General features: G+C 40.6%; 1 protein-coding gene and 1 non-coding gene across 3 annotated transcripts in view; both read left to right on the top strand.

Annotated features, from left to right (window-relative positions):
* The window catches only part of UST (uronyl 2-sulfotransferase), a 314,807-nt gene that overhangs the window by 142,036 nt on the left and 148,820 nt on the right, over positions 1-23,951 (top strand). The window lies entirely within an intron of this gene.
* Positions 265-336, top strand: TRNAC-ACA (transfer RNA cysteine (anticodon ACA)). Its single transcript has one exon. It is a non-coding gene; the product is annotated as a tRNA-Cys (tRNA).

Here is a 23,951-nt window from a genome sequence, read left to right on the forward strand (position 1 = left end):
TCTTTGTGACCTTATGGGCTGCAGCATGCCAGGCTTCCCTGTCTTTCACTATCTTCTGGAGTTTGTGCAAACTCATGTCCATTGAGTCAGTGATGCCATCCAACCATCTCGTCTTCTGTCGTCCCCTTCACCTTCTGCCTTCAATCTTTCCCAGCATCAGGGTTTCCCTTTAGTATCAATTAATTAATGAGTGACTACTTTGTCCTGGGAATCTGGGAGACATGACAAAAACTGAAGATAATCCCCTGCCATATTATAAGGACTTCCCTGGTGGCTCAGACGGTAAAGTGTCTGCCTACAGTGCAGGAGACCCGGGTTCAATCCCTGGGTAGGGAAGATCTCCTCGAGAAGGAAATGGCAACCCACTCCAGTATTCTTGCCTGGAAAATCCCATGGATGGAGGAGCCTGGCAGGCCACAGTCCATGGGGTCACAAAGAGTCGGACACGACTGAGTGACTTCACTAATATAATCTAGTTAAGATTTCAAGGAACTGAAGACTATGATAGCACATGGTTCTGTGGTGGATGTATTCATTAGTCTAAATGATCCTGTGCAGACACCCATTCATTCATTCAGGCGTGTACTGTGCACCAGATTTGTGTTGGACTCTGCTAGGTGCTGAGGCCATAAGGCTGCAGAAGGCACGGTCCCTGCCCTCAATGAGTTTAGACTCTAGTCGGAAAGACAGGCTAGTGCACAGACCCAATCAAATACATTAAGTAGGTGGCTAGGTGCTATGATAAGGATGAATCCAGGAGGTTCTGCCTGACCTTCCCTCCAAGTGGGAGCCCTGAAAATGGAGTAGGAGGAACAAACCAAGTCAAAGAGTCTGGTACAGACAGGGTGAGGGGGAGTGGGCCTCGCTACTGGGATTTGATGAGTGGTGTGTGGAAAATTGAGTTATGAACTGCTTTGAGGAGCTTGGCTTTAACAGGAAGGAGTGAAAAAATGACATCCAAGGAGATGGAGACCACATTGACATAATTGTATCGTAGGAAAAAGTTATCTAGGAGGAAAAGAGTGAAGAGTGACAAATTCAGTTCTGAATTGACCTGTGTCCCTCAAAAGACATGGTGTAGTCCAAACCGCAGGAATCTGGAAATTCAGTCTTCTTTGGAAATAGTCTCTTTGCAGATGTCATAACATTAAGATGAGGTCATACTGGGCCCTAAAAGCTATGACAAACCTAGACAGTGTATTTAAAAGCTGAGACATCACTTTGCTGACAAAGGCCCATATAGCCAAAGTTATGGTTTTTCCAGTAGTCATGTATGGATATGAAAGTTGGACCATAAAGAAAGCTGAGAGTCAAAAGAACTGGTACTTTTGAACTGTGGTACTAGGGAAGACTCTTGAACAACAAGAAGATCAAACCAGTCAATCCTAAAGGAAATCGACCCTGAATATTCATTGGAGGGACTGATGCTGAAGCTGAAACTCCAGTCCTTTGGCCACCTGATGCGAAGAGCTGACTCACTGGAAAAGACCCTGATGCTGGGAAAAATTGAGGGCAGGAGAAGGGGGCGACAGAAGATGAGATGGTTGGGGATAACATCATTGACTCAATGGACATGAGTTTGAGAAAACTCCAGGAGATAGTGAAGGACAGGAAGCCTGGTGGGCTGGGGTCCATGGGGTTGCGAAGAGTTGGACATGACTGAGTGAATGAACAGCAACAAGTCCCATATGCCTGATGTCCTTATGAGAAGGAAATTTGGACATAGAGACAGAGACCAACAGGAAGAAGGCCATGTGATGATGGAGGCAAAGATTGGAGTCAAGTAACACCAAGGATTGCTAGCAGCCACCAGAATCCAGGAGAGAGACATGGAACACACTCCCCTCTGAGCCCTCAAAAAGAAGTTAGCCCTACTGACACCTTGATTTCCAACTTCTGGCCTCCTGAACTGTGAGATAATGAACTTCTTTTGCATTAAGCTACCCAATTTGTGATACTCTGTTATGGCAGTCCTAGAAAGTAATTCAAATGGACTGAGTTTTATACCTTCAATTACCAGGATAGCATTGTATTATATACCCTGTTAGGCATTATTTGGTTTGAGTTAATAAGCATTGAAACTATCCTTAGAAATCTATCATTGGGATAATTTAAGTGCACTTTCCAATTTTTTTCAACATTCACTTTTTCCCTAACTATCCAGCTTCACTTTTCTTGGTAATTTCTTTTTCTTTATAATTCTTCTGTCTTTTGCTATTTTATTATCCCCCATATTCTTCACAATTTCTTTCATTTGAAATTTTTATCTATTGTTCAAATTGTGTTTTTTTACTCAAAAATCATTTTATACTTTTTATACATTTTATATTTTTCTCTGAAAAGGACTTCAGCAACAATCCAATTAGGAAGATAAACTGCATATTTGTTTTGGTTTGGTTTTGCCCTTTCAATATCTCCTTTAAAATTAGAGATATATTTGCTGAAAGAAGACGTTTTAATGTTCTCTAGTGAAGAAATTATGTTTTCCACTCCTTGCTTGGATCCTATGAAGGAAAACCCACATATTTAGTAATCATAGTAGGTGAGCGACTTCTGAAAGATACTGAGAATACGGTTACTTGCAGGTGTCTTGGCCAAGCATCCATCAACTTAGAGAGGGTTTCTGCATCCAAAACACCCCTTTTCCCTGAGGGCAGGATTGCTAACCTTGATGTTCATGTACGTTTGGTCACAATCAATTTTTACTTGAAAGAGTAGAGCTGAGATTCAAGAGGAAAAGCAATTTCTTGTTTCTTTCCTCTAAAATCTCAAAATTGGTTTTTTAGGATGTAGGCATGGCCACCCACCTTGTTTTCCTCTGTCTGTGAAGTCTGCAAGAGGCACACACCTCTCTGGCACAAAACGGCTGTGTGCTGGGTATGCCTTGAATGCCTGCTTCGGCGTCCACAGTTCCTGAAGCTTTGGCTCTTGAGAAGAAGGCCCCCATTTCAGCCTGCTGTAGTGTCAGATGTGATCAGAGACCCACATTATCTGGGTTTCCGTCAGGAAAAAAAAATTGGCATTCTCCTGGAAGCTTATATCTTTTTATTATTATCTAAGGGAAGAACAATGAAGTATCTAGAGAGTCATTCTTATATGATGAAATATTCCAAACAAACACAAAATATTAGAGAGACAAATAATACATCTGTGCCCAATATACCCAGTGTACCCACCTCATATGTTCAAAACACATTACTATTTCAACTTACCAGTCCTCATTCTGACTTTCATATTCACTCTTGGTGACTAGGAGGAGGAACATGGATTTTGCCATTGGACCTCGGTTCAAATTCTGGCTATGTAACCAGTTACCCTACAAGAAGTACTTTACCTCTTTAAACTTCCATTTTCTATTTCTGAAAGAAAATAGTTGTAATAGATCCACCTCTTTGTTTTATTTATTTATTTATTATTATTTTTTTTAACTTTACAATATTGTATTGGTTTTGCCATACATCAACATGAATCCGCCACGGGTGTACACATGTTCCCAATCCTAAACCCCCTTCCTACCTCCCTCCCTATACCATTCCTCTGGGTCATCCCAATGCACCAGCCCCAAGCATCCTGTATCCTGCATCGAACCTAGACTGGTGATTCGTTTCTTATATGATATTATATATGTTTCAATGCCATTCTCCCAAATCATCCCACCCTCTCCCTCTCGCACAGAGTCGAAAAGACTGTTCTATACATCTGTGTCTCTTTTGCTGTCTCGCATACAGGATTATCGTTACCACCTTTCTAAATTCCATATATATGCATTAGTATACTGTATTGGTGTTTTTCTTTCTGGCTTACTCACTCTGTATAATCGGCTCCAGTTTCATCTACCTCATTAGAACTGATTCAAGTGTATTCTTTTTAATGGCTGAGTAATACTCCGCTGTGTATATGTACCACCTCTTTGAACTGTGAGGCTTAAATGTGGCAAATGGAAAGCACTCAGCATGATGCCAGACACAGGAAAGCTGCCAGTACTGGGTCCTTCATACTATCGGTCTTTCCTTTATACAGACTTTCAAAATTCTAGTAGCTCACTTTGCTGTAAGGTAGAGTAAGCCTCACTCCCAACCCCCAACCCTGTTTCATTTGGATTTTTGAAAGCAGTTAATTAAATGTCAGTTGGCATACCAGATGCCATCTCCTAACTTGAAAAAGTTTCAGGTCCTGTTGTTATCCCTTCGTTTATTCCCTGGGCTCATTCAGCACTCCAAGCAAGGCCTTCCACCATCCCCTGGCCATTTAACTTGTCCTAAAGCCCATATCATTTTCTGTGTTCACACCTGACTTTATCCAATGTCCTTTTAAAAAATGACAAAAGCAAAGCTGCTTTTCATTTTATGGAAGAACCAATTGCACTGGGTAATAGGTTTGTGTTTAATGATTCATGATAAATATATTAGGTTTAGAGAAAGAGAGAACTAGCAGGACAGAATGAGGCAGGGAGTTAGGAATCAGTTTCACTCTGATGAGCATGACCTTGAAGGTGTCCCTTCCACCCTCTCATTTCGTTGATTGCTGCAAACGATAGGAAAATTAATGACTTGAATATTTTTTAATAAGTCTGGGTGTCTGACCTCAGTGTGTGCTATAAAGAACTTTATGCTTTGGTATTTGGTTTGAGTTGAGTAATCAATAGCTTAGAAGGTTAAAAAAATCAGCCTTACATAATCTTATCCTGAAGTCACCTATATTCTGGCTTCGCTCTTCCTTTGGGCTCATCCCAGCTCTCAACCATCAGTGTGGAAGTTTTGGCACAGCTACTAGCCTCTTGGGATTTCAACCTTCCACAGAGATCTGTATACAAGTTCAGAGACAGTACTTCTAAATTTATCAGTTTTATGAGCATGTAGTGTATTCTGTCTTTCCCAAGAAGAACATAATGAATCCATTTCTTCTTCAACAAATGTTTAGCACTATTAAATACATCTTCCACTTTTTTTTAGTTAATTTTTTTTGTAAAACCATGGGTTTAAAAATATGTGATTTATGTAATTGTTCTTTTAGCATCTGCCCCACCCCACTCTCTAAGGCCTAAGGGCTAGTTATCACTGATAAGATGTTCTCCAAACTTTATCCAAAGCAGCACCAGTTATGATCATAGACTTAACATGCTGTTGGGTTTGGGCTGCCTTTAACAAAAATGAAGGGCTTTACATGAAGCATGAAATTTTAAAACTACATTGTTGTTGGAAAGCATATTTAATCTAGAAATTGCTTTAGTAAATTAGGAAAACCCATGCCACCATTCTTTGGCAGGGTTAACAACTGGCCTCGGGGTTTTCAAAGTTATAGTAACTTAATCATCTTAACAGTTCCCAATATAGTTACCTAATTCTTTCTGCTTGTTTGTTTTATTTCCTCCTTGACCATCTGATCAGTTTTTTGTTGTTGTTGTTTTAAAAATTATACGTGCTCCTATTGTGTTGTGATTTGGGAAGTACAGAAAGTTATAGAGTAGCAGGAAAATAATCACCCATAGTGCCACCACTCAGAGGCAAACCGTAATGAAGAGTTTTTCACAGTTCTGTCCAGTCTTTATATTATATTAAGAATATTAAAGTCTTATGTACCTTTGGTTGCCAATAGTTTGCCAGTCCTTGTAACTTTATGTGCATACATAATGCAGAGTTTGAAGCACCAAATACCTCGTTAGCTTATTGTGAAAAAGTGAACCCTGACTACACCTTTCCCCATTATTTTCTGCTCTTGAGAACAAGTACTTTAAACTGCTTTGAGTCTTTAGTGCTAGTTTTCATATTTCTTAATAATTTGCTTATGTTACTTCTTGCTTTTCCCTGGCTTTAGGCATTGTCCACTGACATCCTCCTGTGAACAGAAGGATTGAGCTCTTTCACCAGAGCCCACCTGCCACCACCACACAACACCCTTCTCATCCTTGTCCTCTGAACTGGGTGTATTTTATTTGGGCTAAATCACTGACACTGACACTAGGAAATAATAAAACGGCCACTAAGACATTATGATAAGGTTTCCAATACTGTTCATCTTTGTGTTTTCTTTATAACAAGTAATTGTCTTGTTTTGTACATTCATTTTCATGCTTTCCTATGATCCCCAATGTATCCTCAAACTCTTCTCCAGTTGTATAAATATCCTCTCAGTGTCTCCAGACATGTCAGACTTTTGTCCCTGTCGAGTTGTGGAAGGCTCGCCTGGGGCTATTCACCTGTTCCCACTGGGCTGGTTACGTTCAGCCTCTTACTTGGATATGCCTTGGGAGTTCCTTCACTCTGTTTGCTCCCATTTCCTGCATCCTATGTTGTATTAGTTTCCCCTTGCTGCTATGACAACTTAACTACAATCTTAGTGGCTTAAATGTATTACCTTATATTTCTGGAAATCAGAAGTCTGAAATGAGTCTCACTGAGCTAAAACCAAGGAGCTGGCACGGCTCTTCTGGAAGAGAATCCATTTCCTTGCCTTTTCCAGCTTCTAGAGACTGCCTGCATTCTTTGGCTCATGGCTCCTCTCTCCATCTGCAAAGCCAGCATGATAGCATCTTCAGATCTCAGAGATCTGTCTCTCCTCCCTTCCTCTTCCACTCATGGGGACCCTCGTGATTAAACTGGGTCCGCTTAATTAACCCAGGATAATCTTCCTGTCAGAAGTTCTCTTTGTGTGTGTGTGTGATATAACAAACCATATTCACAGATTCTGGAGGTTAGGACTTGGACATCCCTAATGGAGGCAGGGGACATTATTCTGCTTTCCATGTGTATCTTTCTCTTTCCTCAGCCTACTGAGAAAAGGTGCATGGGATGGAAATGTTCTGAAATATCACGTTTCTGAAAATGGTCTTTATTCTATCCTTGATTAATTGTTTGACGGAATGAAATTCCTGATTGGGAATCTGTATTAACCAGGATAGGCTAGGGTGATGCAAATCCAGTTGGTACACACATAAGTTTATATCTTGCTTATATAAGAGCCTTAGTGAGACCAGTGGGTCCACTGGTTCTCAGGGAAGCTCATTTCAGGAGCTCATTCCATCTTATGGCTATCCAACCAGCTCATACTATCTCAGCTTGGACCTTCATGTCACTCTGGCAGAGGAGAGAGGAGCTGGGAATATGTGAAGACTTCTCCTGCCTTCATCCTGGAAATGACTCATGTTACTTCTGTGAGCAGTCAGTTGGCCAGAACCGCTCAGCTACAAGGGGACTGGGAGCATCAAAGTCATTTCCCCTCTGAATGCTAATGGTCCTTTCCCACCTGATTCTAGCTTCTGGTGTTTCTGTTAAGAAGACTTACTCTTCGCCCTTCATATGGAAATCTCATCTGTTTGTATGGAAGCTTCTTATTCCTACTATTCTGAAATTTTATGATTTTGTGCCTAGTATGTGTCACTTTTCAGGTACTCGGTGGACATTTTGATCAGGAAACTGATTCCGTTCTGGGATCTTTGCTTGACTTGTTTTCACTGATGATTTTTCCTCTGCATTCTGTCTTTTTGTCTTTCTGGATCTCCTCTCATTTGGATGTTGAACCTCCAGGACTAATTAGTTATATTTCTTATCTTTGTTCTTTTTATTTTTATTTTCTTTGTATTTTTGCTCTGTGATCTGAAAGAGTTTCTCAGCTGGGACTTCCAACTTTTCTATTGTTTCCTCCTCATTGTTCTCATATTTTTAATGGGCAAGAACTTTGCTGGTGCTATTTATTCTTCTCTGAATGTTCTTAATTATAACATTCCTCAGTTTCATAAAAAGCTTTTGCATTTCTTACAAAAGATTATTCCAAGATATTTTACCTTTTTTTTGGCTATTATTTTGAATGGAATATTTTTTTCACTGTGTTTTACATTAACTGTGTAATACTGAACAATTATTGATTTTGTGCATTATATATACTCACGCATCTGAGCTATTATTATTATTTATTTATATTTTATTTTTAAAATAATAATACTTTTTCCATTCTTTTTCTTAATAGAGATTCCCCTAACAGAGGAACAATATTCATTTTATCTCTTCCTTTCTAATTCTGTTTCAGGTTTTATAACACTATCCAGAAAAATATTAAATACTATAAAGTCCATGGTGGGGCACTGGGTATTATTATTACCATGTCATCCACATTTATGACATGTACCTGGCATATTTTGGTGGTGTTGTTCAGTCGCTCAGTCATGTCCGACTCTTTGTGACCCATGGACTGCAGCACACCGGGCTTCCCTGCCCTTCACTGTCTCCTCAAACTTGTGTCCATTGAGTCACTGATGCCATCCAACCATCTCATCTTCTGTCTTCCCCTCCTCCTCCTGCCCTCAATCTTTCCCAGCATAAGAGTCTTTTCCAGTGAGTTGGCTCTTTGCATCAGGTGGCCAAATTATTAGGGCTTCAGCTTCAGCAACAGTCCTTCCAACGAATATTCAGGATTGATTTCCTTTAGGATTGACTGGTTTGATCTCCTTGCAGTCCAAATGACTCTCAAGAGTCTTCTCTAGCTCCGCAGTTTGAAAAATTCAGTTCTTCCATGCTTAGCCTTCTTTATGGTCCAATTCCCACATCTGTACATGACTATTGGAAAAACCATAGCTTTGACGAGATGGACCTTTGTCGGCAAATTCCTGGCACATAGTAGCACTCAATATTTGTCAAATCAATGAATAGTGGTTATAAAAATATCTTTTGTATTATTTGAAATTTTAATGATAATGCTACAAATGTTTTATTAGTAAGTATAATTTTAGTTGACATTTCATTGAAGATAAATATTCTTTATCATGCTAATGAAATATCTTTAATTTCCTGGTTATTTATGAGAATCATATTCCCTTAGTGACTTGGTATTTTGCACTTAGAAACATGTGTTGAACTGAATTAATTCACTTTTACTTTAACGGAGGAGAGAGAGATTTGCATGTATAAACAAACAGGCACTTTTTATTGATATTTGATTTGTCTTATCTTTACCGGTAACCTGGAAGAAGAAATGCTAAGAAAAATCTCTGAGTTTGCAGGTAACTCTAGTCTTTTGGGAGGATGAGGGTTGAGGGCTGGCACTAAACCACAGGAGTGTCTACCAGGCCCAGTGTCCTTGTCAGCTGCCACCTAGTATAGTACTGCATCCCGAAGAAGCTATCAAAGTGTTGGCAGTCCTCCAACAGAGATCATAGCTGTGCCATGTGCAAGCTATGATTTATCTATACCTGGATGATTATATGCAATTTTAGTCAACAAAGAGCGCAAGAGGCATAATTAAGCTGGAGAACATCCAGAGAGTAACAACTAGAACGATCTTGGAAGATGGAAGAAAAGACTAACCGGATTACGATTCTTTTCTGCAAAGACATCAGCACAGGAAAATGATCAAAATCTATAAAGCCACAAGGAATATATGTTTGAGGTGAACACAAAACTGTTCATCAAGGCCTCAAACACATCTCTGATCTGAAATAAATAGACACAGTGTCCTGCAAATCTTAAATAAAAGTATGAAAACTGAAGGAAAATTCTGTGCTTTGTGGAGGATAATGAACCCCTGGATTTCACTTGCCCAATTGACAGTGCAGGCCAAAACTATAAATCAGTCCTCATAAAAGTTTATATAATTCATGGATGACAAATCCATAATGGATTAAGACAAAAACAAGGTTGCTTAAAGGGACAGCCTAATGTTTCAGAGTTCGCGTTCTTGAATCCACGAAAAGCAGTCTTATTTTATATATAATAGAAAAGGAACATTCTTCTTTCCTCAATCAGAGCATCATTTAGTAATTATTGACTCTCACTGATAGTTGAGTCATTATTGATGCTTATCTTTAAATCATTCTCTGGATTGCTGCTGTTTAGACTGCCCATATTTGCAGGGCTCTATGGCAACCCACTCCAGTACTCTTGCTTGGAGAATTCCCATAGATGGAGGAGCCTGGTGGGCTCAGTTCATGGGATCTCAAAGAGTCGGACATGACTGTGTGACTAACCTTCACTTAAATCCCGCACCTTCAGTGGCTGCCCTACCTGGAGACTCTATTGTGTGACCACTTTAGAACAAGGAGCTTCAAGGTCCCAATAGAAGCCCAGGCTCCAGTTCTTACTAGTTCTTAGAACTGACAAAAGCCAACTATTCTTTCTGAGTTTTGTTTTTCTCACTTATAAGATTTCCCTATATTCTTCACATTCATGTTTTTGTGAAAGGAAATATTGCTTGTGAAAGTGCTTTGGAAGCTTGTAAGGTGCTGGCTGTGCCACTGGTCGGTAGAGATGGGGATGGCCTGTTTCTCGAAGCTGTAGGTCCTCAGGGAACTGCCACTCTCTTCCCAGACTCCTGAGAGGACCCCCCTCAACAAGTGAACCCCGCTGTGGCCTGTTGCTCTGGTGAGCTGGCTTGACCCTGTGGAGGTACGGGGTTTTGTGTTTGCTCCTGAAACCTAAAGCCTAGTGAAGGGCAGAATGAGTGACAGCCTGACAGCTCTCTTCCGGGTTCACACTCTCATCTTGACCTTGAGCTTTTACCACCTGAAGGTGACCTTTTAGCATGTCCCTTATCTGACGGTGAGAAGACATAGAAAAGGAATGATAGCCATTTTCTCGAGACTGGGAGCAGAGCAGAACCAGCTGGACTGTTCCCCATAACCTTTCCCTGAAGCCATAGACAGGCTCCCTCTTGGCCTTTTTTTCCCCTCAATAAGGGAAATTGGGGACCATTTACTTATTGCATTAGCTATATGGAACTTTGGAGAAAAAAAGCAATGTGAAGCAGCCAACAACAGGAAGAGGCCAAGATAGACAGCCAAGTGGAAAATGGCTTTAAAAACCTTTATACAGTACCTTGAGAGCTTTATTCCTTGCCACCATGGCCTAATTTTGTCCTTGAGAAGTGCATGACCTTAAGGATTCCTCCTCCTCCATGAAAATAGCCTTGAGCTCCTGTTAGAGATCAGAGTGTACAAAACTATAAACCACCACAATGTTAATTATGGTCTTATAATACTCTCCTACTACAGTGGATAGCATATACCATGATAACCATTATTATGCACTGTACCACCTGTGGCTATATGTTTTTATCTCCCCAACTATATAGTAATTCCTTAAGGGCACGGAACATGTTTTATACATCCTTTTTGGCTTAAACGATATGTACTGATTATGCATACCTAGAGGAATCCTTTCATCTGGCCGTTTCAGAGGTATGCAGAGGGCCTGCCAGTGATGTAAGCTGAATCCAGCATGATTCCACGATGCAGTGCTGGCTTAGTATGGTGCTATAGAACATTCATAATCAGAGGTGGGCTGGAAAGGGGGACCCTTCTTGTGTGGACTCATTTGTTTGTCCAACTTCTATTCTCATGCCTTTCCCATTTTTTTCTCTCTTCTTCAAAACCAAATGTTTCCCCTTGCCTTGGTCAAAAAGAATATCCCGTTGGAAATATATGTCTGGGCATTAAGGGAAATAGGCAGACTATAGTTGTATGAGGATTTCAAGTTCCTGTATTTAGAATTTGATTCTGTGCTAAAATTTAACTGCATCCTGGGTAAAAATATCAGAAGAGGAAAAAAAAATAAACTGATCTGGGTTTGTCATTTGTCTACTTAGCAGACAAGTTATAGGGATTATCCAGTGCGTGCGTGCTAAGTTACTTCAGTCATATCAGACTCTGTGTCCGTATAAACTACAGCCTTCCAGGCTTCTCTGTCCATGTGATTCTCCAAGCAAGAATACTGGAATGGGGTTCCATGACCTCCTCAGAGGACCTCTCTGACCTCGGTACTGAGCCCGCATCTCTTACATCTCCTGCATCAGCAGGGCAGGTTTTACCACTAGCGCCACCTGGGGAGCCCTGGATTATCCAGTAGATGTTTCTAAACTTTCAAACTTTGTTGAGATAACAGATAATCACTGAGGAGTGATATTGCTAGCGTGATTGCCGTTGTAACACAGTGAATGAGAGATCAGCTTCTACAGCTTAGTAAGCCTGCCTGCAAATTTAGATTCTGCCTCTTACTGTGTCATTTGGGTCAGATTTCTGAATGTCTATTATTCTCAGTTTCCTCATCTATATAATAGAGATAGAAGCCTCTATTTGATAGAGTTGTTAAAAGGATTGATTGAAAGAAACCATATGAAATGCTTAGCACAGTCCTAGTACAAATTGCATTATCTAAGTTATATTCCCTAATGCCACTAATTGATGAATTGTGTTTTACCGAGTCCTGATCTGAATTGCTAAATATTTAGAAATATTATTTTAACAACTGTCCATTTGTAATACCTGTTGAAACCTTTCAGGATAAATGTTTTAAATGAACTTGATTATATATGTTTTGTGGCATTTGGTTCAAGCGAGATCAATTTGTTTTAGCCAGGGTTTTTTTTTTTCCTCTATCAAAAGTGCTTTTTGTTACTGAGCATTTTTAATAGGTTTACATAATGTATTTTTAATCAATGACATAGTGGGATGCTTTTATAGATTATGATTTTATCCAATTGCAAAGGTAAAGAGCTATTTAATTATTGGTATGTACTGATATCCAATTAGTACTCTAGTGAAATGTCCCAGAGAAGAATAATTTCATTTCAATATCCTGGACTTTCGAGGGTGTATTTTTATCCTGGTATATGTGAAAGTCAACTGTTGTTATCCAAAGTAATAAAAGCTACTATTTTGCTTGTTGAATTTGATTGTTTTACTTATCTTTTAATATTTTGAATGTGTACTCACAGATTTATAATTTTATATTTTAATTATAAATGTCAAATTTCTATTGACTTTGAACGGTAATTTGAATGAGTTATACAGACAATAGATTTTCAGCCACATTTAATTAAAAATACAAATGAAAGATGAATTTTCTCTTATTTTAATTACCAAATCATTTTGTAATAACCTATAATATTCGAAAAGAAATTTTTTTTTCAACATCACAAAAAGGCTACTGATGGAAATGGTGAATCATCCCTTTATACAGTGTCTAAGAACTTAGATTATTTCATCGGTTCACATGAATTTCATTCATTAACCTTAGCAAAACTATTTTCAATAGCTTACTCTTAATCTAATTATTTACAATTGATGTTATGGTAGTATGATCACTGAATACTTGAGTTATGGCTCAAAGCCATGATTCCTTCAAAGTTAAGGACTCTAAGGATGTTTATTCATACATTTTTTGACATATTCTCTATTTCACTATTTTAAAAGTAGAAATATCGTTTTGTCATGAGTTCTTTAAATGTTATGTAAATATAGTGTTTCTAATATTTTATTGGAAATTATATTTATCTTATAATGTTCTTTTTGAGAGTAAATATATTTTAGTGAAACTTGCTCTCAATTTATTTTCTCAGAAACTCAAATGTCATGGAAAGTAATTCAACTTTTCCATATTTAAGAAGCTCTGATTATAATGAATGCTAATATATGTAAACGAATAGTGCCCTGTCCTTTTGGCCTTCAGTAGTCTCAACGACAGTGTTCCAAACAATCCTCCAACAGCATATATTAAAATGCTCTTCCTACTTCTCAGAAATCACCCTGTAAAGCATAGGGAACGAAATGGTTTCCTGATAATTGTGCTAATGGCACTAAAAATAGATGGTCGGTTTTTAAATGTATGATTTAATATTCTTTCATATATGTATATGTAAAAAGATTGAAAAATTCCATCTCACTTTAAAAAGATTCTACTAGTATTTCATTCCAGGTGTCTAAAGGAACTTTGGGCAAGCAGTTTTCGTTGTTTCGTTTTCGTCTTTGTAGTGGAGCCTGTAGGTAGGTACCTAGGTACTGAGACGCTCTCAGAACCTGCATTATTCTTGCAGTGCTGTTTAGCATTGCTGCCCTTGGGACGCACGTTAGCAGAGGGGACGGGGACGTGTGCTGGCAGTCCACCTCCATTCTCACTTAGGAAATTGCCAGCCTCTGCTCCTGCCTTCTATAGTGATTACTTTGCTATGATCGAAGTACCTGGCAAGAAGATAAATCTTTCGCTAGACAGAAATTCCTCAAGTACTTTTCCCCCATCAAACATGATGGCAGATGTGTTGGGTCTGGATGTCCAAATAGGCAAGTTCCATTTTCACAGAATCAATAGTGCATCCCATTTTAAGAATTATTGTCTTAATTATGCAAATATAGAAAGAACTAACAAACCTTAGCGGGGAAAAGCAACAGGCAGCTGTTCTGCTTTATTTAGGGGGAGGGATGTTATCTTCTACTTATTTAATGAGTTAGAAGTTTGTTTTCTGTGAATGGAGTCTAGAGCTAATTTGATTTTGTTGGGAAAACACAGATGAGTTTCATAATCAAAATATTGGTTGGCCAAGAAAGTTTATTCGGGTTTTTCTCTAAGATGTGATGGAAAAACGTGAATGAACATTTTGGCCAACCCAAAAGATTCTGGCAATATCTTAGGCAATTGAGGACAAGTGTGCGTGCATGCTCAGTCACGTTGTGTCTCACTCTTTGCAACGCCCATGGACTGAGCCTGCCAGGCTCCTCTATCCATGGGATTAAATCTTCTAAGGTAACCCTGAATACTTTTTGGATTCTCCTTCTTCCCTAGTCCTCTTCTCCTTCCAGAACTCTGCTCCAGGTGTGAGGGAAAATCCATTTCCCTCCTCAGTCTAACTTTGTTGTTGTTTAGTCGCTAAGTCATGTCTGACTCCTTTGTGACCCCATGGGCTGTAGCCTGCCAGACTCTTCTGTTCGTGGGATTTTCCAGGCAAGAATACTGGAGTGGGTTGCCATCCATTCTCCATGGGATCTTCCCAGCCCAGGGACTGAACCCACATCTCCTGCTTTGGCAGGCAAGTTCTTTATCATTGAGCCATTAGGAAAGCCTCTTCAGTGATACTGCTGCTGCTGCTAAGCCGCTTCAGTCATATCCGACTCTACGCGACCCTGTAGACGGCAACCCACCAGGCTCCCCGTCCCTGGGATTCTCCAGGCAAGAACGCTGGAGTGGGTTGCCATTTCCTTCTCCAATGCATGAAAGTAAAAAGTGAAAGTGAAGTCACTCAGTCGCGTCTGACTCTTAGCGACCGCATGGACTGCAGCCTACCAGGCTCCTCTGTCCATGGGATTTTCCAGGCAAGAGTACTGGAGTGGGGTGCCATTGCCTTCTCTGTTCAGTCTTACTACAGCCCATCTATTCTTTAAGCCACAACCACAGGCTCATAACCTTGAAGAAAGTTAATGAAATTAACTCAGAACTCTTAGATGGGCCCCTTTTTCCCATTCCCTCCATCATCAGAGTTCAGCTTTCTAATAAATGTAGGTACGTATATCTGTATACTATACATACTTGTAAAAGGCATGAGGCTGGGTGTGCACAAACGTAACATTTTCTCTTCCCTTTCCTTTCCTCCCTTCTTCTTGTGGCCAGTCAGGTTCCCTGAGGTTTTGTGTGGCCTCAGGGCAGTAGCACCTTGCCCTTATTCTGTTTTCTCTTTGGAATCCTCCCAAGTCGTCTTTGTTGCTTCTCCATCTGAGTCAGATGACCTTGGCTCACCAGGGCCTCTGAGCAACAAGCCCATGCATGCTACATCCTCCTTGTCCTGACCCCAGGTCCCTCTGGCCCTCTTTCATAACTTCAGAAAAACTCCAGAAGACTTCTCATAGTGACCTGCCCACAGGACGATGTATCTGAGTAGCTCCCTCAGCCATTACCCGCCTTAAATCTCAAGCTTTGGTCAGGAGCGAGGCCTCTTGATACAGCCTAGAGCCTCCAAAGACACATCTGTGAGGCTAGCCCCTTGTCCTCTGGGATTCTCGCAAATGATCTGTGGTTTCTATCAACCTGACTCTCCCCAGACCACTTGGTCAGGGCCCCGACGTTTTCCTAGGGACCCAGACAGCTTCTAAGAATTAGTCCTGACCCTCTTCATCCTTATCTCAGTGGGCAACTAAATCTTTATTGCCTTTTGGGAAGTAACTAGCTCTTGCTGTGTTCTTTCACCAGTCTTTGATTTTGTTGATAAACTTGATGTCTTCTACCTTCAGTCTTTGCCTTTTAGAACTCTGAATCACTCTTCTCTAGATCCCTTAAGGTTGAAAAAATTTGGCTTTCAAAGCAAATAGCTTTCTTAGTAAGTCACAACTGAAACCTTAGAAGTTCAAAAGAGAAACATAAAATAAAAAGAAATTCTCAGGAAAAATAATCAGGTCTGACACTAAAATTGACTTCTTTTTCTATATTGTCTCTTTTCCTTTTTAAGGAAAAAATGTGTTGTTTTTTGTTCTTGTGTTAGTTGCTTTATTGATTCTGTGCTTTGGGTGGGGGGCAGTTAAGAATATAGAGGTCAACAGCCTCAAAAAATTTTTAGCAGCAAAGAGATGATCATTTAAAACTAGATTCAAATGCCCCATTTATGCGTCTTTTTTGTAGCAACTTGTGTGCGTTTCTTGATTTCATTTAATTCGCTGGAAAATGTGTCAGTGAAAATTTCAATTCATGTGTTGTTTCTTTCTGTCTCAAGATGGCTTATCAGATGACATATAACAACATGTAATCATAACAGAAGAAAAGGACAGAGAGAGAGCAGGCTGATATCACTGCATTGGTTCTGAGCTGCTTTATTAAATTCTGTACTTCGGCGAATTTCAGGCCTTGCTGTTGTTCATCAGTAACTCTAACCCTGTGGTGCATAATTTAAGAGAAAGCAAGATCAAGGAGAAGCAACTCTTATCTCCCTTGCCTGTGCTTGTAATGGCTGCCATCATTTATCCACAGGGAGAAATGAGCAATTGGAAACATTCCTCTTTGGCCGGCCAGAACCTGTTCATAGTTTGTTTGGCAAGAAATGAAGATAAAGAGTTATCAGGTGTGGCAGATTATCCCTGAGAGTCTGTGTTTTTTTTTTTTTATCTTTCCATGAATCACCCTCTGATAAGCACAGGGGACGGCACTTAGAAAAGAAAATCTCTTTGGAGAATAAAAATTTAATTCTGCTGCAGAATGCCAACAAGATGATCATTTCCCAATGAACTGTTCACTGCACATTACGACAGAGCAGATGGGAGCATCTAGGTACTTTTCCGAAAGATCGGTTATTAAATGATAATATGCGTTTGAATCTAGGGGAATCTTGTTAAAGCACAGAGGATCTGGAGTGGGACCCGAGACTGCATTTTCTGACAAGTTCCCGGGTTACGTTACTGTTACTGGTGCCTGGTTCTCACTTTACACAGCAAAGTCTTAACTTAGGTGTTTCAAATAGCTTTGTGCAGAAATTTCATATTGAAGTGGTGGAGCTAGTAGGGATTTGCAATGCCAATGTTTTTTACAGGTCCCTCAGCTTGCCATCATTAAAGAAATTGTCCGACTGGAAACCAAGAGTTTAAGCAAGGGTAATCTGTCAATGCTCCACTCTGGCCAGATCTGCACCTCTGCAAATGTCCATCTTGAATTTGCTCTGAGGTTCTGACCCAACTGTTGGAAGGCTTGCTTGAAGAATGCCTCCCTCCACCTGCAAGACTCCCTACCAGAACTATAATACATAAAACCCGGTGTTTACATGAGCAAGCATTTCTGCAGCTGTGCAATCTTATAGGGATCAAAAAACTTCTGTGAGGATTGAGGTGACCCAAGAAGCCAGCTAGAAAAGATTTGATGTAATTATGTTAATTCATCAAGAGATAATTTCATTTTCAGTGATGAATGGCCTTAAAGTTTTGGACCTTGATAAGAAGGATTTTCAGAGGAAAACCATGAGCAGTGAGTAGTTGATTCTTCTCCTGGGACTTTGATTTCTTAACATGAAATCCTTGTTCCAATGCTTTGACTTTCTTATCCCAGTTCAAATAATCTTCTGATTTATTAACTCTTGTTTCTATGGAGAAGAATATCTGCCATATTGAAAGAAAGTTGTTTCAGTCCTCATATCCCAGCCACACCAATTACCAACACACAGGAGCTGTGGACTGAATGTTTGTGTCCCCTCAAAATTCATACATGAAACTCTAATCCCCGGTGTGGTGGTATTTGGAGGTGGGGCTTTTAGGAGGTAATTAGGCAATAAGGGTGGAATGCTCAGGAATGAGATTAGTGCCCTTGTGAAGAAGAGATATGAGAGAAAGGACATCTCTGCTGTGTGAGGATATAGCAAGGAGGCAGCCATGTGCAAAGCAGGAAGAGGGTTCTCACAAGGAACCCAGTCAGACTGTGCCTTGTCTTGGACTTCTCAGCCTCCATAACTATGAGAAATAAATATCTGTTGTTTAAGCCACCCCATCTATGGTATTTTTGTTACGCAGTCCAAACTGACTAAGACACATGGTCTAGTCATGTCCAACTCTTTGCAGCCTAATGGACTATAGCCTGCCAGGCTCCTCTGTCCATGGGATTCTCCAAGCAAGAATACTGGAATGGATAGCCATTCCCTTCTCCAGAGGGTCTTTCTGACCCAGGAATGAAATCTGTACCTCTTACATCTCCTGTATTAACAGGTAGGTTCTTTACTACCTGCACCAACTGGGAAGCCCCATTTCATGTCATATATATGCTCAAATCCTTTACCTCATCCTTGAACTGTTTTGTATCAGATCTCACATATCATGTCCTTTCATCTATAAATGTGTCAGTATGTATTCCTACAAATATGTATATCAGAACTTTAAAAATATAATTGCAATACTATTATTTCAGCTTTAAAATTAACAGTAATACCTTAAGATAGTCAGAAATCCTTATGGAATTTGTGTTTCCCTGATAGCCTCAAAATATTTTCAGCTGGGTTTGTTCAAGTCAGTTTCCAAGGGTGTTTCTACATATGTTGTATTTGTTGATATGTCTCAAATCTCTTTTAATGTGTACATTCTTTTTCTTCTCCCCCACCATACTCCCAAGTGCACTTGGAAATTTATTTTGAAAAACAGCCATTTGACCAGCCAAAGTTTCCTACATTACAGGTTTTGATGACTACATTCCTGTGGTATTGTAGAACATATCACTCTGCTTTCTGTAGTTCCTGTAAATTGGTGATTAGATGCAGAGGCTTACTCAGAGTCCACAGTGTTTCGTAAGAACACATCATAAGTGATGCTGAATGCTTCTTGTTGCATCTCATTAGGAAATACACTGGTTTTCTCTCTTTTTCTGCAATATTGTGAAGCATGGTCTTATCTTTCATATAAGAGTTCAGAAATCTGGATCAAAGCTAATGGTATCTTTGATAAGTGAAATTTAGTATATCGGACTAAATATATAATTATATGTATAATATGCATAATATAAAATATATGAGATTAAGTGTGGCTACATATGATAAAGAAGACAAAATAAGAGTGGCTTATTCAAAATAGAAGTTGATTTTTCTTATTTATAAAATAAGTCCAAAGATAGACAATACTAGATTGGCATCACATCATAGTCATCATAGAGTCATATTTTTGTTCATGGTTTCTATACTTAAGATGGCCTCATGGTCCAAAATGACCACTGAAGCTCAAACATCATATGTGTCTCTTAGGCTGGTAGCAGAGATGGAGGTGAGGGAGTTGGAAAAAAGTCTAATTTCCCAGCTAAGTCAATCTACTTTAAAAAGCTGTCCCAGCATCCTAACCAAGGTATTCTGGATATTTCTAAATAGTCACCGATAACTTCAAAGGAAGCAAAGAAAATTGTTTATACTGTGGAAATCTGTCATAATATTGATTAAGTGTTCAAAAGATTTCAGGTGGCCACACACAATAAATGTCCATTATATGAAAGCCTGGCTGAAGTGGGAACTGATGCAAAATTTGTCCGAGGAAAGGAAAGATACTTCCAGACTGAAGGGTGAAGTGAAGGATGGTTTCCTGGAATGAGTACAAGAGGGTAGGTGTGGAGGGAATGGGTACTTGAGCCAGTTGTGGGGATGTCGGTGTTCTATGGAGATGCCCACTGATGCGGTGCCACACAGCTAGCTTCTCCAGGAACCATATCCGACAGACTGTCACTTCTCTAAACAGGATGTGCCTTTAAAAATGTGCCTCTTATAGAAATAAAAGCAAAAGTAAACAAATGGGATCTAATCAAACTTATAAGCTTTTGCACAGCAAAGGAAATCATTAACAAAACAAAAAGATAATCTGTGGACTGGGAGGAAATATTTGTAAACTACATGGCTGACAAGGGCTTAATTTCCAAAATATACAGACAGCACATACAACTCAATATTAAAAAATCTAGGAACCCAGTTGAAATAGTCAGAATAGCTAAATAGACATTTCTCCAAAGAATACATACAGATGGCCAATAGTCACATGAAAAGATGTTCAACATTGCTAATTATTAAAGAGATGCAAAATGACTACAGCATGGTATCACCTCACACCGGTCAGAATGGCCATCGTGAAAAAGTCTATAAGCAATAAATGGTGGAGAAGGTGTGGAGAAAAGGGAACCAACCATCTTACACTGTTTGTGGGAATGTAAATTGGTGCAGCCACTATGGAGAATGGCAGGGAGGTTCCTTAAAAAACTAAAAATGGAGTTACCATGCAATTACAGTCCCACTCCTGGGCTTGTTCTCTTTTCTCCCACTCTGGAGAAAACCAGTTTGAAATGATATACACATCTCGATGTTCATAGCAGCACTATTTACAATAGCTAAGATATGGGAGCAACCTCAAGTCCATTGACTTAGGACGGATGAGTAGACCAAGAAGATCTGGTACATACATAGAATGGAATGAAAGTGAAAGTGTTAGTCGCTCAATCGTGTCTTTGCGATTCCATGGACTATAGCCCGCCAGGCTCCTCTGTCCATGGAATTCTCCAGGCATGAATACTGAAGTGGGATGCTGTGCCCTCCTCCAGGGGATCTTCACAACCGAGGGATCGAACTCGGGTCTCCTACACTGTAGGCAGTTTCTTTACCATCTGAGCCACCAGGGAAGGCTATACAATGGACTACTACTCAGCTATTTTTTACAAAAAGGAGAGAAATAATGCCATTTGCAGCAACATGGATGGACCTAGAGATTATCAAACTAAGTAAAGTAAGTCAGACAGAGAAACACAACTGTCATATGATTTCACTTATATGTGGAATCTTAAATATGATACTTAGGGAATTTCCTGGCAGTCCAAAGGTTAGGGCTTGAAGGTTTCACTACTAGAGCCTGGGTTTGATCCCTGGTAAAAGAACTAAGATCCCTCAAGCCAAGAAGCATGACCAATAAATAAATAAATGAATTTATTCACAAAACCGACTCAGAGACATAGAAAACAAACTTATGGTTACCAAAAAGGAAGGCGGGGAAGGATAAATTAGGAGTTGAGATTAGCAAATACAAATTACTATGTAAAAAGAAAATAATAAGGTCCACTTTATAGCACAAGGAACTGTATTCAATATCTTATAATAAACTATAATGAAAAGATAAAATAATAGACAAGGATGTGCTCAGAATGCTCCATGACATCCTGTGATTTTGTGTTCAGTCCTATCCAACTCTTTGCGACCCTTTGGACTGTAGCTTCCTCCTAGGTTCCTCTGTTCATGGGATTTCCTAGGCAAGAATACTGGAGTAGGTTGCCATTTCCTCCTCCAGGGGATCTTCTCAACCCAGGGATCGAACCCGCCTCTCCTCCATCACAGGCAGATGCTGTACTGCTGAGCCATCAGGGAAACCTCACCTGGAAAGTTCATGAACTTTTATTTTCAAAGTAAATGACCTATTCAGCTGTTTTGTTTTGTTAGGAACTTTTGAAATGGAAAGATTAATAGCTAAGGTGTTTTGGGTGCTTACCATGTACTCACTGTTTGGGATAGTTTATGTTTAAACCTCATAGCCAATGAAATTGGTTCTATCATCAACCCATTTTACAAACAGAGGAAGTGAGACCCAAAAAGGTTAAGTAATTTGCCTAATGTCATATTGCTGGTAAGAGGTAGGCTGGGATTTGAACCCTGGCACCATGGAAATCAGTTCTGAATATTCATTGGAAGGACTGATGCTGAAGTTGAAGATCCAATACTTTGGCCACCTGATGCAAAGAACTGACTCATTGGAAAAGACCCTGATGCTGGGAAAGATTGAAGGCAGGAGGAGAAGGGGACAACAGAGGATGAGATGGTTGGATGACATTACCAACTCTATGGACATGACTTTGAGCAAGCTCCTGGAATTGGTGATGGACAGGGAAGGCTGGCATGCAGCAGTCCTTGGGGTCTCAGAGTTGGACAGGACTGAGCTACTGAACTGAACTGACCACGCTATGTGGGCTTCCCTGGTGGCTCAGATGGTAAAGAATCTGCCTGCGATGCAGGAGATGTAGGTTTGATCCCTGGGTCAGGAAGATCCCCTGGAGGAGGGAATGGCTGCCCATGCCAGTATTCTTGCCTGGAGAATTGCATGGAGAGAGGGGCTTGGTGCGCTACAGTCCATGGGATCACAAAGAGTCAGACACGACTGAGCGACGAACACTTTCACCGTGTTGTCTTGTAATAGATCAGTGAGGGACAGGGAAGCCTGGTGTGCTGCCATGGGGTTGCAAAGAGTCGGACATGACTGGGCAACTGAACAACAACAACAGTACATATTTGCCTTGAGTATTTTTCTGTGAATTGCTAGAGGAAGCAAAAGGATGGAGATGGGGTGTTGGTATTAACTCTGTTTCATCATAAGTAGTGAAACGGATGAGAGATGGTCTGGGTTTTACAGTTGAGTACCAACATGGTTCTGGCCCCGGGATGTCCCATCACCCACGCTGGGAGGAGGGCACACACTGGCAGCTGTCAGGCCAGGATGTTAATAGCAGCTCCTGGACCCCAGAACTTGGCTCAGCCCTCTGAGCCACCTCCCTCCCTTCTTCCTTTTCTCTACCTCTGGGAGGGTTTTGAAAGGGGCGCTGTGGCCCTTCCCTGAGGCTGACCTACAGACCCCAAGCACCTTGCACTGGAGTTTATCACTTCTTAGATTTTGCAGGCCTCAGATGTTCAGTACAATGTTATTTGTATTTGGCCTTTGGTTTGCCATAGGCCATTTGCCATAAAACTCCCTGATAAATAATCCTAATTTAGCTGTTTAGCAGCACACGATCTTGGCAGGAAATACAGACTGGAGCAGAGGAAATGATTTCCTGCCTTGCTCAGCATGTTGTACAGTTGGGGTCAGTCCCTCAAGACCTCCTTCCTCTTTGCCCTCTCCACCTCCCCCAACGTCCCAGGAACATGGCCCAGCCTCATGCACAGCATGTGGAGAACAGGGTGGGGGAGGCTGGCGAGGAGGAGAGGGGTCCTGGAGGGGCTCTCAGCCAGTATCTGTCACCCTGTGGGCTCCAGATTAGAGAACTGGCTTTTGGAGGAAGGCTGGCTTATGACTTGAGGCCAGCAGCCCCTCACAGGCTCTTCTGCCCCAGCTTTTGGCTCAGTTTTCTGGAGAATCTGCTTCTCTCTCCTCTGCCAACCTGTGTGCCCTCCTGTGAGAGTTGAGACTGTCTTATTCACCTCAATACCTGCATTTACCCCCATGCTGGGCCACAGAGGGGGCTTTACTGCTGGCTCCATGGTAAAGAATCTGCCTGCAATGCAGGAGACACAGGTTCAAGCCCTGGGTCGGAAGAACCCCCCTCCCCACCCCCGGAGGAGGAAACAGCAACCCACTCCAGTAGTCTTGCCTGGGAAATCCCATGGACAGAGGAGGCTGGTGGGCTACAGTCCATGGGGTAGCAAAAGAGTCTGATGTGACTTAGCAACTGAACAACTACAACAAGTCCACAGAGGCTTACACAAGGCAGGCGCTCAGTAAATATTTAATGAATAAAATCCACTATTTATTATCATAGCCCTTGAACTCGTAAAGCTGAAGTCACGTAGTGTCTGGATATAAACACACTGAATGATGTAAAAACTCACGCTTTGCTTAGGATGCCCCACAGCAGCAGTGCTGAGATATCGGTGGATTTAACAGGTATCTGGGAGTTTATAAAAAATACAGGTTCTCAGACTCCATCCAAGAGAGCCTGGCTCAGGGACAGGCAGAGTGG

Source organism: Ovis canadensis, chromosome 8, assembly GCF_042477335.2.
Source record: "Ovis canadensis isolate MfBH-ARS-UI-01 breed Bighorn chromosome 8, ARS-UI_OviCan_v2, whole genome shotgun sequence".
Taxonomy (NCBI): domain Eukaryota; kingdom Metazoa; phylum Chordata; class Mammalia; order Artiodactyla; family Bovidae; genus Ovis; species Ovis canadensis.